Source organism: Callorhinus ursinus, unplaced genomic scaffold (assembly GCF_003265705.2).
Source record: "Callorhinus ursinus isolate GAN/ISIS: 27379988/994484 unplaced genomic scaffold, GSC_fseal_2.0 scaffold26, whole genome shotgun sequence".
Taxonomy (NCBI): domain Eukaryota; kingdom Metazoa; phylum Chordata; class Mammalia; order Carnivora; family Otariidae; genus Callorhinus; species Callorhinus ursinus.
In genome coordinates, this window is record NW_027397088.1 from 13,736,231 (window position 1) to 13,752,290 (window position 16,060).

The 16,060-nt window shown below is 44.4% G+C and overlaps 1 protein-coding gene across 8 annotated transcripts in view; it reads left to right on the forward strand.

Moving 5' to 3' along the window:
- Nucleotides 1-16,060, forward strand: part of PHACTR1 (phosphatase and actin regulator 1) — a 554,233-nt gene that overhangs the window by 492,163 nt on the left and 46,010 nt on the right. The window lies entirely within an intron of this gene.

Below are 16,060 nucleotides of genomic sequence, written 5' to 3' on the forward strand. Positions count from 1 at the left end.
AATTGACATAAGTCTTGGAATTCAGACTTAAAATCCTTATCAGCCACTAATTTTCTTTCTCATCTTAATTCACTTCATCAGTTCCCTGTGCTCTGGCTTCCCTGTTGGTAAAATGAAGATAGGATCTGTATCCTTGTTGACCCTGAAGGAATTTGGGGAAGATTCTTAAGGACTTTAAAGAAGTCCTTCTTAATTAAGGAAAAGGGAAATTTGTCCTTCCAGTCGCTCAGGCCAGAAATCTTGGGGTCACCCTTGACACCCTTCCTTCTCTCGTACCTTACGTCTGAGGGGTTGGCAGATCCTGTTAGGTCTACCCTGAGAATATGTCTTAGATGAGCCACTTCCCACCCAGTGGTCTGGCCTCCATTGTCCCTGCTGCCTGGTCTCCTGCCTCCACTCCCGCCCTTCAGTCAAACAGACAACATGTCACAGAAATTGGGTCTTGATTGCATTAGTCTGCTAGGGCGGCCATAACAAAGTACCACAGACTGGGTGGCTTAAACAACAGGAATTTATGTTCTCACAGCTCTGGAAGCTAGAAATCCAAGATCCAAGTGTCCACAGGGTTGGTCTCCCCTGAGGCTTCTCTCCTCGGTTCACAGACGGCTGCCTTCTCCCTGGGTCCTCACGTGGTCTTCCCTCGGTGTGCGTCTGGGTCCTGATCTGCTCTTATAAGATGACCAGTCATTTGGTTAGAACACCATCCCCACCCCAATGATGTCATCTTGCTCAGTCGCTCCTTTAAAGACAGTCTCCAGAGGCAGTCCCATTCTGAGGTACTGGGATTAGGATTTAAACACATGAATTTTGAGGGGGACACGATAACCCATAATAATAACTGTGCCCACAATGTTTCTTTGGCCTTCCAGCGCACTTACGAGTGAAAGGCAAAGAAGGCCAGCATGGCCAGCATCTCCACGCCGCCCGCCCTCGCCCACCACAAAGGCTCTCTCGCTGGTCTCACAGCCTTGGACTGCCAGGTGCCCTGGGACAAAGGGCCTTTGTGCTATTCCCTCGTCCTAGACTGCTCTTCCCTCACATATCCTCAGGGCTTCCTCCCTCACCTTCCTTGGGTCTGTACTCAATTGTCACCTCCTCAGTGAGGCCCTCCCTGATCTCCCTACTTAACATTACAACCCTCTTCCCAGCACAGCGTATTCTCCAGCCCCCCTTTATTCCTTTTGTAGCTTTTTTCCCCCAGCTAACATCCTATACTGCTGGCTTTTCATTTTGCTTATTGCTTTGCTCACCTGATAGGACATACGGTCCACAGAGGTGAGAACTGTTTTGTTCCGGCTTGTATTCTGAGCTCCTAGAATAGGACCTCACTATAGGTGCTTAATAAATGTTGGAGTGAATAAACAAATGGATGGATGGAAGAATGGTTGGATGGATATAGAGTCCTTGGTAGCCACTGTGGTTTAGATTATTAATCCATTCCCTGCTGATGGACATTTAGAGTGTTCCTGATGTTCTTTGTCACCGTTGAGCTTTGAGTTCTCACAAAACACTCGTTATGTAAATATTAAGTGATGGTGGTGAGAACATGTCTTTAACCTTTTGTGTTTTTCTCATGATCCTAAAATTTGGGACACCCCCTGTCTGAAATGCACTCTCCTCTCCTCTCCACCACCCACTCCACTTTGTTTTGCAAAGCAAAATTCTGCTTATTTTTCAAGAAATACCAACTCCTTCTTGTCGCCTTCTCAGATGCCCAGAGGGAGCTCTGCCTCCTTCTGGACTGCGTCTCTCAGCACACACCACCTCATGTTGTGTGTTTGTATGTATATTCTCTCTCAAATATGGGCAGGGACCAGCCTTGTCTTCCCACTCGACTTCCCGGTCCATCCTGGGACCTGTCGTGTAGCAAGTACTCAGCAAACATTTAGTAAAAGTGAATGTTATTAGGTTCTTCTGATCTTCGAATAGAAAGGTATTTTCATCTGATGTTTAATGTTTTCTTAGAAATTCTCTTAATTGTAGAAAGAAACTTTACTTGTGGGTACACTCCCCATCCCGTTGTTGAGCTGTTGTTGAACTGTGTGAATTTTGTTTTTGTAGATATTAGAAACAAAGTACAAGTGTCTTCCTTTAAAGTTACACATAGGGGGCGCCTGGGTGGCTCAGTTGGTTAAGCGACTGCCTTCGGCTCAGGTCATGATCCTGGAGTCCCGGGATCGAGTCCCGCATCGGGCTCCCTGCTCTGCGGGGAGTCTGCTTCTCCCTCTGACCCTCCCCCCTCTCATGTGCTCTCTCTCCGTCTTTCTTTCTCGCTCTCTCAAATAAATAAATAAATAAAATTTAAAGTCATACGTAGGGCTTTGCTTGTCACATTGAGTAGTATCGGACTTGAGTTCAAGATACTGTAATGCTGATGATGGACTTGACCCACTGAAGTTCATTGTCCCTTCATTTAATTCTCTTGCACCATATTCATTGTATATAATAAAATTGGGGAAGTGATCATCCATGGCTCTTCTAGCAAACTGCTGAGGTGTAGAGTTTCATATTGGATCGTCCAACTGTCTTCGGTATCCTCCAACTAAGACTAAAACTTAACTTTCAGAATTTTAGGAATTTACAGAGATCTGAAAAATAGGCACAAGCAGATGGAAGGTGGATGAAAGGGCATCCTGATAGATTAGAGGAAGGGGAGTGTATCAGCATGGGAGGAGTAATTGAAATCTCCGGGTTGAAACTAAAAAAAAAAAATCACATGTTTTCATTCCTATTATCACTCATGTGTGTCAATAATTATGTTCTTAATACTCTTTTATTTTCACCCATTGGGTTTGGTTTAGGAAATTTTAAGAACCATACATTTAGTTCTAGAGAGATGCGTTTGCTTGCTATCTATGGGTCTTAAAGTGGACAAAAAAATACATCTCTAATAAATTCCGTTTTCCTCTACCTTTTCCTATCCTCAGAATCCCTCAACAGCTAGAACAGGAAAGCTCTAACATTTAAAAAGGAAAGTACCTGTGTTTCCTTAGCATCCATAAGATCGGTCCACAGTTTTTTACTGAGTACCTTTTCTGGACCAGGCTCTCTCTGTGCGGGGCCCTGCAGACAGAGCAGTGAACCAGGTATGGAGGGCTGCTGGCCCCAGCGGGGTGTGGAGTCTGCTGGGAGCATAAACTGGGCGAGTCAGGGAGGGAGGACGACATACAGCAGGGGGTCAGCTTCGTAGGCGGGCTTCTGGGTGGGCTTTTCTGGAGAGCTGCATTTCAACTGAAATCCAAAAGATAGGAATGACCAGAGGAAGAGGGAGAAAGGAAATGAGAGAACATTTTATGCAGATGAGAGGAAGGAGTGATACAGACTGTCTCCAAATGGGTGGTGAGATGTTTATGAAAAGGCAGGAAGTTGGCAGTTATTCCCCCAAGTCTGTAGAGGACCAATCATTGAGAATGAGAGAAATAACGGAAGATTGTAATCCGACCTAAGGAAGGATCCCGGAACCGCTGGAGAGGGTACTGGAGGTCTTCAAGAAGGATAGGTTAGGGGCGCCTGGGTGGCTCAGTCGTTAAGCGTCTGCCTTCGGCTCAGGTCACGATCCCGGAGTCCTGGGATCGAGCCCCGCATCGGGCTCCCTGCTCTGCGGGAAGCCTGCTTCTCCCTCTCCCACTCCCCCTGCTTGTGTTCCCTCTCTCGCTGTGTCTCTCTCTGTCAAACAAACAAATAAAATCTTTTTTTTAAAAAGGGGGAGGGGATAGGCTAACAGCTGTCTCAGATGCTTTACTCGTGTACTTCATAAAGGAAAACCTAATGGGGAAGTCATTTGCTCAGGGCCTGTCCAACTCTGTATGTAACCTTGTGTGAGATAGATTGAAGTAGGTTGTTAACGCGACTGTGAATGTTTCTAGAAATAGAATGATTTTTTTTTACCTCTTCCAGGATATTAGTTGTGCATCTGGGTTAACAAGTCCAGACCAATGATGGTCAACCAGATGCAGGAAGGGTTCCAAAACCATCTTGAACTCTTCGTAATGTTTACTGAATACTGCATGCCAAGTATTTTGGTATACACACAATTAATAACATCTGTGATCTTTCTTTTAAAATAATAATTTTTTAAAGATGTATTTATTTTAGAGAGTTGGAGCAGGGGAAGGGGCAGAGGGAGAGAGAGAGGGAGGGAGGGAGGGAGGGAAGCAGCCTGCACACAGTGCGCAGGGCCCAACGCAGGACTCGATCCTACAGCCCTGAGATCATGACCTGAGCCAAAATCAAGAGTCGGGTGGTCAACCAACCGAACCACCCAGGCACCTCTGAAATAATATTGATAAGTTTAGGTATGTGAATAGTTTATTTTGTTTGCTTATAATATCCCCATTTTTATATTTACACCTTAGCTGGGGATTAAATTTCTACCTGTCAAGAATTCCTGAAAAAGGAATAATTTCAACTTTGGACAGAAGAAATTGAAAACAGTAGCCCTTCTCCCCCACCCCGCCCAGATTCCTTCAATCCCTCGAATCCTATTATTCCATAATTACTTTTAGACCTTCCAAAGAGCACAATTCATTTATAATCCTAGTATAAATACATTCCATGGTGACAACTACTTTTTTGCCATGTGGCCTCCAGGGTCACAGGAAATTCTAAAGAATAACTCTTGGTCTTGGTCGTGAACTAGATGATTTCCGAGGTTTCTTGTAGCCATAACAGTCTAATTACCGTGTTGGCTTGTGCTAAGAATGCTTCCATCTGCAAATCAGAGTGTTCCGTGATGATAAGCAGACACGCATTGGTGGCCTGGCAAGAATGAAACCAAAAACCCAAATGCCATTTGCTTGTGAAGTAGCATTTGTTCGAAGAAGTTCAGGGTTTTGTTCATCATCTGTGAAACTGCAGACGTATTTAAATGAAATGCATTTCCAGGGAAGGATTCTCTTTCTTGTATCAGTGACCATTTGTCCCTGACCTCTTGAGGCCAGAACTGGCAACTTCTTACTTTAGGTCATTTCTTTGATTGTGAGGCACAGATTTATCTGTAAGTGGCAGCACGTCGATATTGTTTTATAATGTAACTGTGATTCCCAGGGGCATGATGTGATTTTAGTGCAAGGTGATGTCACTGTGAGCAGGACGGATCCTCCCCTGCAAGGTGATGAGTAAACTGCTTGGGGGGTGGGGCAGGTTAAAATGAGACTGTATAAACCACTAACATCTTTTGAAGTCTTAAGAGGATAAAAAAAGGAAGTATATTTTCAAAAGACGGAGACTCTGCTCCTGATTTCCTATGTGCATCAGTAGAAAACCTGCTCTTGCCCATTGCGTGACTGTTGATTCTTTGATCTTCTCAGAAACCATTGTCCAGAAAGATTCTTCAGGCCAAAAACAACCAAAAAGCTGAAGGAAGTGTTTTTAATAAATTCATGGATAATATCCATAATGACTGGTTTATGATGTATGGTCATTGCTTAAGTGCATCCCTAGTTAAAACACTGACATTTACAAAGCACAGTGCACCAGCATTATCTCTGAGAAAACCTATGAGGTGGGCAGATAGGTGTCTCCATTTAACCGATGAGAAGCCAAACCAAGATGTACAGCTAGCGAGTGACCCAGCCGGGTCTCAAACATATGCCTCCCCTCTGTGCATCCTGCCCTCCCGGCACCACCATCCAGCCACGCATGACCTAGGACCCCCGCTGATGTGTGCTGATGGAGTTTCTGCTAGAAGGCCACCACTGCTTGGCTCCTCCATCAGAACTGGACAATGCTGGGAGGGATGGGCTGTTGGTCAGACTCTGTGGGTCTTATGGTTTTATTTCTCCCATCCTGAAATCCCAGGCAGGATTTCAGAAACGTGGGGCCCTGGTCCTTGGAAAGGGCAGAGGAAGGGATTGTGAATGAATTAATTTAAATTCATCACCACTCCTGGGAAAAAAAAAAGAAGCTCCAAACACATTCTCCACTCAGGAAGGCTCAGTGCCCTGGTCTATATATAGAACGGCATAGTTTCCTGCTGACTAGAGTCCAAGAAAAAAACAAAAGCTCTAATGTTGAGTTTCTTATCTTAGAAGGCCACGATAAAACATACAATGCGTGCCTGCTTGCCTAAAATGAAGCTGATTAACTGTTTTCTTAGATTTCAGTGGTTATTTCTGTCATTCTTCAACCTCAGGCCCTGCAGTTCGTAGCATAATTTCTTACACATTTTTGGTCCCCAAGAAGAAAATTGTTTTCTCTCCCCTCTGCAAGCTCTCTAACTCACACACACCACATTACAAGAGCTGTTCCTTTGGAAGTTTCATTTCATTTTCAGTGTTATATTTGTAGATAATAAATTTCCTCTGTCCTTTGAGGAGATTAATGTCTTTTTAAAAACTTTAACAAGCACTGCATCTGAAATCCAATGCCAGAAAGCAGTATCTCTTTATTATACATTTTTCTTTAGAAAGAATGATGGTTCTCAAGTTTTTTCAGGGAAGATTAGGATCTAAAATAGACAGTGATTTTTAATTTCAAAACCTGTCCCCGATTTCCTAAAAGAGTATCGGAGGGGTTTGATAACCTGTAAACCCCCACCCGTGGATGAGGCCCAGGGCCCTGCCGTGCCTCTGCCTGTTACCATCTGACAGAGATAGAGAGATGATATAGAGCTCTCTTGAAAAGAGACCAACTGTTGTCATGACCCGGAATTGTTGTAGATGTTTTGGCGTTCATTTCTCTATGATTTATTAAAAGTAAACTGCCCTCCCTCACCAGTAGTAAACATGATAGGTTATAAGATAGTCTCTTAATTTTCAAAGTTGAGGGATTCCTTAGAAACATGCAACTATTTCAATGGTAGGAAAATGGCAGAGGGGAGGTGGATGGTAGGAAAATGGCGGAGGGAAGGGGGCTGGAAATCTGAGGGGTGCCTTTGTGTTCCCAATCTATGTGTCTCCTACTTGGCTTAGCAGAGTCAAAAAGGAGAGTTGAATTTTCCAAAAAGAAGACTTGCTAAATGTTTTTCTTGATGGAGACAGGACTGAAGGAGCGAATGAAGCTTTTCACTTCCGTGACATGTCATGGGGACATAATGAAGGAGAAGAGAGTTTAGAATATATGCTTTTGCAGGTTTAGGACTGCCCTTTTACTCTCAAGCTTTCAGAATTTTTCTATTTTTACTGTGTCTGTTGTAAGTAGTATGCGTCCAGTTAAAACAGGTCAATTTTTCTTTATTCTTCCCTGTTGGTTCATTTTTTTCACAAAGGAAGATACCATTTTTGGTCAATGAGGACAAAACAGAGCCCACATCCTTGTGGGCTTACCTTTTAGGGGAGGAGACCCATGAATAATGTAACGTGCTATGAAGTATAGACTGGACACTGAAGAAAAATAAGGGAAACAGGAAAAGTTGATGGTGAGGCCTTTCTATCCTCAGTGAAATAGGTTATTAATGTGGCCACAATAAACCCATACGGTCCCCCTTTTTAGTGACAACACGCCATGATCCATGGTTGAATTATTCAGCCTACTAATTGTCTCCCCTCTCTTGTACCCTCTTCTGTCTGCACACCTACTCACCTCCAGCCCTGTGCTACTCACGTTAAAACTCTTATGCTGACTGAGTCTAGAATTCAAACCTGCCTCTCTGTTCCATAGTAGCCTCTGTGGAACAGAGGCTCTTCAAAGCAAAGCTCATAGCAAAAGAGCAGTTGGGTTCTGTGAGCATCTGTTGTCCTTGCTTTGTGCAAACTGCATTTCCTAGTCAGCACGTACGCGTACCAGAAAATCCTAGGCGTCAAGGCTTCTCTGGGAGAAGACAGCAGGATTCGTGGAAAGAACACAGGCTCTGGAGTGAGAAGACCCAAAGTTACATCCCTGCTGTGATCACAACCACGTGATCACTTCCCTCATTTTCTCGGAAACATAATACCCTCATCCATAAAATCGAGATAATAGCAGTATTCTTCCTTACTTCGCAAGTTTTGGTGAAGAGTCAATGAGAATGTTTACAAAGCACTTGTATAGGACCCTTAAAGGACCATATGTGTTAGCTATTGCAGTTGTTTTGAAAGATGCCCCGCTCCTTCATCCTGAGTGGTGGAGCCCCTGGTAGTGTATTTAATTAGTAGAATCGAAATACTCCAAAATGGCACAGCTGTCCGTCTTGTGAATATCATGGAATGCTCATCCCTATGACATTTGCTGGGAAAATTACATCATTTGGAGCTAGGTAGATGGAGAACAGAATCTTCTCTTTCTTCCACCCCTGGAGAATAATTTAGGGCCTTGGTGTTTATTTAAATTCGTTATAGAATGTCCAATAAAAAGAAACTTTCTAGATTCCATCTAGCCCAACTATCTTATCTTATAAGATGGCCTAACTCTGGACAGTCTTAATGGAAGTAGCCTGACAGGCTGTGAGTATAGAATTGGAAAATGTAATGACCTTAAGCTCTCTCTTTCACCTGTTCTGTGCTCCCGTAGTCCTGAAATGGAAGGCACCGTGGGTACCATGACACGCTTCCTTGTGGAGATCTCTGTGCTTTATCTCTTTGGATTATTTTCTTAGGGGAAAAAAAAACTCTCGGTCATGATTTCCAAAACCTTAATTCCCCTTTCGCAAGGATATTTTCCATACAACAACAAGACTCTAAAGGTCACAGGGATGGTTATTTTAGTGAATTAAAGGATGGGAAAACACAGGGTGGCCTAGTCTGATTCCAGGGGACTTCAGTCAAATATTTGACTGACTTTTCCATCTGTTCCAAAACCATGCACAAAAATGGGGCTGAGAGATGGAGATCACTGATAATCAGCCTCTGTCTGTGATGCTTGTGGTCCGTGGGGCAGGGGGGAGGTGCTCAGACACGTAATCGTAACATAATGGGACAGATGCTGTAACAGAGCTAGGAGCAGAGCCTGGAAGCACAGAGAAGGGCCTGGTGTCCACTGGAAAAATCAGACAATTTTGCTTGGAAGAACTGGCATTTGAGCTACCCCTGAAGGGCGGGGGAAGGCCCCAGGCCAAACTCTGAGGGGATAGTTCTGAGCCTGAGCAATGGCAGGGGCAGAGGGAGGAGGCAAGAATTTCGAAGTGTGCTTGGGAAGCAGCGAGTAGCCTCGTGTGGCTGGAACGCTGGGTAGGCGGTGAAGAATGGGAACAGATAAGGTTGGAAGGGAGCGTGGAGCCACCTCATGGGGCGCCCCCTAGTTCATGCCAGAGGGGCTAGAGTTCATTGAGGTGACAGTGAGACCCTTCGGAGGTCTTAATTGGGAGAATTACATGACCAGATCTGTTTGACAGCCCTAGAGAGGGTGGGGAAGGGAGGGCTCTGGAAGAAGACAAAGTTCAAAGTCATGGCAGGGATTCTGCTTCTGCGTAGGCGGTGGTATTGTGACATCAGTAAGGGATAAGGTTCTGCGGTCCCTCCTGCCTGAGTCCAGTAATGTCTGCAGCGCTCCAGCAGTGACCTTGGCCATGTGCCTCGCTCTTCCTCTCTGAAACGGGGATAACAGTAGTACCTATCCAAAAGGGTGGTTGTGAGGCTTACGTGAACCAATGCATGGCACAGGGTGAGCATTTAAAATGTTAACTTTTGTCCTCTTTGCTTGCAGTAATGCAGTAAGAGTAAAGGCAGGCTCCATCCAGGAGGCTAGGATGAGAGGCTTTAAGTTTACCTGCAGTTTTCCTTCCCAGTCAGCTACTGGGGAGAGGAACAGTGAACCCAAACCATAGGCAACGAGATCCGTTTGAATTCCAAGCAAACCCAGCACTTCATCCCAAGGAGTTTTGATGTGAATGGTCTGAAACGGATCTTATTACATGAGTCAGCTTTTCCTCAGGGAGTGTGACAGGTACTCTGGAGGGCATGGTGACTCAGGCCACCAGAGTGTCATTTTGTAAATCACTGGCCTGGGCAACATGGTGAGAAAAGCTGGCTCGCTCAAGAGTGTGCTTGGAGCTCTTGCATTAGTGGAGTTACTGCTCAGGGACTGGAGCAGGGGTGCAGAGAATTTATTTGGCGGACGTCTAACAGCGTCAGTGGGATGGTTCCACCCCCCGAGGATCAGCCTGGAACATAGCAAGTCAGGAACTCAGGAGAAAAGATCTGGACGGTTCCTAATCATCCAGAGAATGCTGCAGATTCCTGATGGTCAATGCCGAGGTTGATTTGGAAGAGACTCACGTGGTACAACTCGGAGGAAGCGGCACGTAGCAAAGCTGTTGTGGATATTCTAGGCCAGTGACTCCCAAAGGTGCAGTTTTGCCCCCACAGGACATTTGGCGACGTCTGGTGATATTTTCGGTTGCCACAACTGGAGGAGATTCTGCTGGTATCTTGTGGGTAGAGCCCAGGGATGCTTGCTGAACACTCTAGAATGCACAGGACAGACCCTCACCCCAAAGAACCATCTAGCCCAAATGTTAATCATGCCAAGGTGGACAAAATCTGGTCTAGGCCATTATTTAACCAAAATGTGATATATGCATTTATTGGTAGTACATTAGTTGAGTGTAGGAAAACTTTCTATAAAAGTTTTAGTAGTCATATTTATTTTAACATAAGTTATAAATGCATAGGCTTAATTAGCACATAAACCCTATGATTATAAAGGTAGGGCTTAAGATGAGGCTACAGTGGTGTTCTTTTAAACATTGACTTAAAGATACAAAGTGAAAAGAGTATAAATGGACTTCAACTATGGCACACACACACACAAAAAAGTGAGTGTGGGTATGATCGAGGTTAGGAAATACTGGTTTAAGCCAGAGGTCAGAAAACTCTTGTTTTTCAATTGGCTGTATTCCCCAGGCCGTACCTTCAGCCCCGTGACTTCTTCGTTCCCTAACTGAAAGCTGGTACCTCCCTCTCCCCTTTGTCCATTTGTCCAGCCCCCCCCCATGCCCTCTAGCAGCCATCAGTGTGTCCTCTGTATTCAAGGGTCTGTTTCCTTTTCTGTTTGCTTCTTCATTTTGGTTTTTAGATTTCCCATATAAGTGAAATCATGTGTGTATGTGTCTTTCTCCATTTAACTTATTTCACTTAGCCTAATACCCTCTAGGTCTATCCATGTTGTTGCAAATGGCAAAAAGTCTCATTCTTTTTAATGGCCACACCACATTCCATTGTATCCATAAACCACATCTTCTTTATCCATTCGTCTATCCATGGGCACCTGGGTTGCTTCCCTATCTTGGCTAGTGTAAATAATGCTGCAATAGACATAGAGGTGCATGTATCTTTTCAAAATAGTGTTTCCATTTTCTTCTGGTAAATACCCAATAGTGGAATTACTGGACTGTAGGTAATTCTTTTTTAATTTTTTGAGGCACCTCCATACTGTTTTCCACAGTGACTGTACCAGCTTGCATTCCCACCAACCATGCACAAGGGTTCCTTTTTTCTCCACATCCTTGCCAACACTTTTTTTTTTTTTTTTTTTTGCCATTTCTTGTCTTTTTGATACTAGCCACTCTGACAGGTGTAGGGTGATATCATTGTGGTTTTGACTTGCATTTCTCTGACGATGAGTGATGTTGAGCATCTTTTCATGTGTCTCTTGGCCATCTGGATGACATCTTTGGAAAAATGTCTATTCAGGTCCTCTGCCCATATTTTAATTGGATTGTTTGGTTTTTTTGGCATTGAGTTGTATAAGTTCTTTATATACTTTGGATATTAACATCTTATTGGATACATCATTTGCATATATCTTCTCCCATTCAGTCAGTTGCCTTTTTGTTTTACTGATGGTTTCCTTTGCTGTGCAGAAGCTGCTGCTTCTGGTGTCGTCCCAGGAGTTTAATTTTGCTCTTGTTTCTGCTGCCTTAAGAGGTATAGGTAGAAAAATGTTGCTTAGGCCAAAGAGAGTCCTGCCTGTGCTCTCTTCTGGGGTTTTTATGATTTCAGGTCTCATAGTTAGGTCCTTAATCCATTTTGAGTTTATGTTTGTGTACAGTGTAAAAAAGTCGTCCAGTTCCATTCTTTTGCATGTAGCTGTCCAGTTTTCCCAGCAGCGTTTATTAAAGAGATGGCCTTTTCCCCATTGTATATTCTTGCCTCCTTTGTTGTAGATTAAGTGACCATATAAGCGTGGGTTTATTTCTGGGCTCCCTATCCTGTTCTGTGGATCTGTGTGTCTGTTTTTGTGCCAATACCCTACAGCCTTATAGTGTATCTTGAAATCTGGGATTATGATACCTCCCAGCTTTGTTCTGCTTTCTCAAGATTGCTTTGGCTTTTTGGGATCTTCCAGGGTTCCATACAAATTTCAGAAAACATTTTCTGATAGTTGAGATAGTAAAGATTTGAGGCTCTATTGCAACTACTCAACTCTGCCATTTTGGAGCAAAAGAGGCCAAGACAGTCAACATGATGAAGTCGTCCGATGAGTCAACAGAGGAATCATCAGATGAGGCCCTTCACCATCCTGACCATTACAGTGCAGTGTCTAAATGAATCCTTTAAACCCAGTGCCCAAGGGCAGCCTGACTGTGGCAAGGTAGAACACTATTACCTATCCTGGTTATAGTAAGATATAAAATACTTATATAAAGTAATAATGCTCTCTTCTACACATTTCCTCCACCTTACATGTGTACCGTTGGGTTCGTGATTAATCCAAGTACACAGTCTTACCCGTACCCCAATTCAACTTTTAGGTATAGCATATATTGAAACAGGATGAGTTCAAATTCCAGTGCCCTTCTTTACCACCTGTATCCTCACAGGCCTGTTCATTACCCTCCCAGAGCCTCAATTTCCTGCTTAGTAAAATGAGGATAATGACATTTCTCCTGCAGAGTTGTCATAAAGATGAAATGAGATATCGGGGGGCGCCTGGGTGGCTCAGTCATTGAACATCTGCCTTCGGCTCAGGTCACGATCCCAGGGTCCTGGGATCGAGTCCCGCATCAGGCTCCCTGCTCCTTGGGAGCCTGCTTCTCCCTCTGCCTCTCTCTCTCTCTCTTTCTCTCTCTCTCTCTCTCTCTCTCTCTCTCTCTCTGTCTCTCATGAATAAATAAATAAAATCTTTAAAAATAATAATAATAATATGGGTCAAATTGTTCAGGGGATCGTGCGTCCTGCTGTGTTGGAACTGTTGCTTCTAGGCTGATGGTCTTCACTTCTCTTTAACAGTAAGAAATTTCACTGAGAGCAAATCTGCTAAGTGGCAACTCCATTAGAGAAAACCAGCCTTACTAAGACTGATACTCGGTAAGGTGTTCCATTTCCTGCCTTCAGCCACCAGGGCTGGAGGCCAAATGTAGTCAGGCGCTATGTTTATGTCAATTTAGTTCTTGGCCTTGACTAGTACAACTCGTAAAGTGTGAACGGGATTTCCCATTTGTGTCACTCTTGGAGCACTAGTTTTGTGGACCGGGCAGGCATTCGGGGTTCTAACAGACGAAGCAATGAGATCTGGGTTTTTTTTAGCAAGTTGCCCCTTGCTAAACTTCGGACTGTGAATAGTCCGAAGCCAAGAGAGTCTAGAATCCCCTTAGAAGGTCGCTTCTGTCAATAACAGGAGAGGGCCTCATTTATGGGCACGCCCACGGGCCACCTCACGCACACGGGCCCTGCTATAAAGGTAGTTTTACCCAGTTCCGTCCAAGGAGACAGGGGCTCGGAGAGGTTACATCATTAGCTCAGCGTAAAGATTTGATAGTAAGCGGTCTGTGTCTTGACTCCTCAGACCGAGGTCCCATAATAACCTTTCCAGCCTCCACTCAGCTGACTCCTCTCTCCTTTGTCTTTTCTTGTTGCCTTTGGCTCCCCAGTTACTCATATGGGATTCTCAGGGTATTTGTCTTCCACCCAGCACCTTTCCTGACATATAGTCGGCAGCCAGTGGATATTTATGAATCAGACCCTTTTGGTGGATTCACCTCGCTTCCTGGGAAACACCTTTTTTTATCCTTGTGGCAAATTAGACATTCTCTCACCTGCTAGATTCATTCATACTTGAAGCAGAGGACCTGCTTGGCCAGGCGAGGTCTTCAGGTGTGTCTGTAGTGCCCCCAACAGGCACTCGCTGATCACCATGACCTGTCCCTGTTTCACAAGGCTGGTGGCCTGATGGCTCGCACCTACCCCCGAGGCTGGGGGGGCGGGGGGGGGCTTATGATTCTGTCCTACTCAAGGCCTCGCTCTTCCCTGTATCTATGAAGGAGGAGAAACCGCAGGCTCCTGTTTATCACAGCCCAGCTGTGAAGCTGAGTTTCTTACCTTTCTTTGCGTAATATGTCTCCTTTCTCTGTCCTCTTGAGACAGTGTGGAACCTTCTAGCTTAAGGAATTCTTGTGCTTTCTCATTTCTAATTTTTTTTTTTTTTTTGGCCTCCGAAGATTCTTCCCACACCACATCGGAATTTCTCTGGGCTGCTTTTCACACCTTGCTCCCCACCTGTCCTATCCCCAGTTCCGTGGCTTTGACAGAACCTTTGTTAATTAAACTATCAGTGACGGAGGGGAGAAGGCGGGGTGGGGGGCAAACTGGGCCGGCCGTGCAGTTAGGTTTTTGCCTCTTCCGGGTCTACTTTCCTTGATTCTCAGTGTGGAAATCTGGGCGCAGCTGGGAGGCAGTGCGTGTCTTGCGAAAAAAGGAAGGGAGACGTGGCGGGCGGGGTAGTAAAGCCCTATTAGCCACCTCTCCTGTGTGCCCCCCATTATTCGCTCACCTGCCTGCTCTCATTGCCCCCGGCACTCAGTCAGGTGGGGAATGGACTCCTCACACTGCTCATGGTTAACATGATGCTCTGCTTTTGTAACTCTGTGTTTTAATCTTACTCAGCCGTCGAAGGGTTTTTAAGTTGATTTGAGTTCATTGCTTTGAACACCATAGCTCGTCTCGTAATGTGTTAACTAGATTTTCCATTTGTGTCACCGCAGAGTTATGTACAAAACACACAGAGAAAAAACAGCTCTTTGGAAACAATGGAAGGAAGAAAGTTAATTGAATTTCAGTTAGACGTGGCAATAATTTAAAGTATAATGAATGTTTCAAAGGAGACTATCATGCACTCATATGTTACAAAGAAAATTTTTCTTTTGGATAAGATATGCTAATGTAAAATTTATTGATATATAATATAGCCTAACCTCACCCTCCCCTTCCTTGTGAACGTCAGACACTTTTGGATGGTAAAATGTATCGAGTCACCTATGCTTAGAAATTCCATAAATGAAAGATGTAAATGCCACTTCCAGTTAACCTGCAGAAGAATTATAAAATTTCACTCTTTCCTGGCTCCCTTTTGCTTGTTGGACTTCATTCAGAGCCTGTCATAGAAAGAATTCTGTTGCTAGCAGGGACCTAGGAGAGACTGTGTTTTTTTATTTTTCTTTATTTTTGTTGCTCTCTCTCCCTCCTAATTTCCCTACAGTGAATTTATATGGCTTTTAGAATGAAGCAAACCATTTTTAACTAAGATACATATATTTTTTTTTTATCTGAGTTGGTTCACCTTAGGAGGTAAAACCAAGAATGTCATCATCATTGCCTTCTGGAAAATTAACCTACAAAAAAACTAGACTGACATTACCTGTGGCTGCTAAGAGTCTGACACTGTCCTCGGGAGGGAAATCCCTCCGACTTACCAGGACCCCATCCACCGATGGTCATGCATGTGTCTCCAGCCTTATGGTCCCACCTCTGCTCTTCCTCTGCATCTCCATCCATGACATTTCAACCAGTCTCTCCCACACCCAGCCCCTACCAGCCATGCTGTGTAGCTCTGAAGCTAGAAACTCAGGCATTATCTCTTTCTTTCCTGGATCCCTAGCTTTACCCTCCAATTAATGCTCTTACTCCTCCTATGAAACACATGGGTTGCAAATGAACCTTCCTTTGACACTTGGAGATGTTATCTTAACCATAAATATTTCTGGAATTCAAAGTCTTTTTAAAAAAATTCTGCGTCTGGGGCGCCTGGGTGGCTCAGTCGTTAGGCAGCTGCCTTCGGCTCAGGTCATGATCCCAGGGTCCTGGGATCGAGCCCCGCGTCGGGCTCCCTGCTCAGCGGGGAGCCTGCTTCTCCCTCTCCCACTCCCCCTGCTTGTGTTCCCTCTCTCGCTGTGTCTCTCTCTGTCAAATAAATAAAATATACAAAAAAA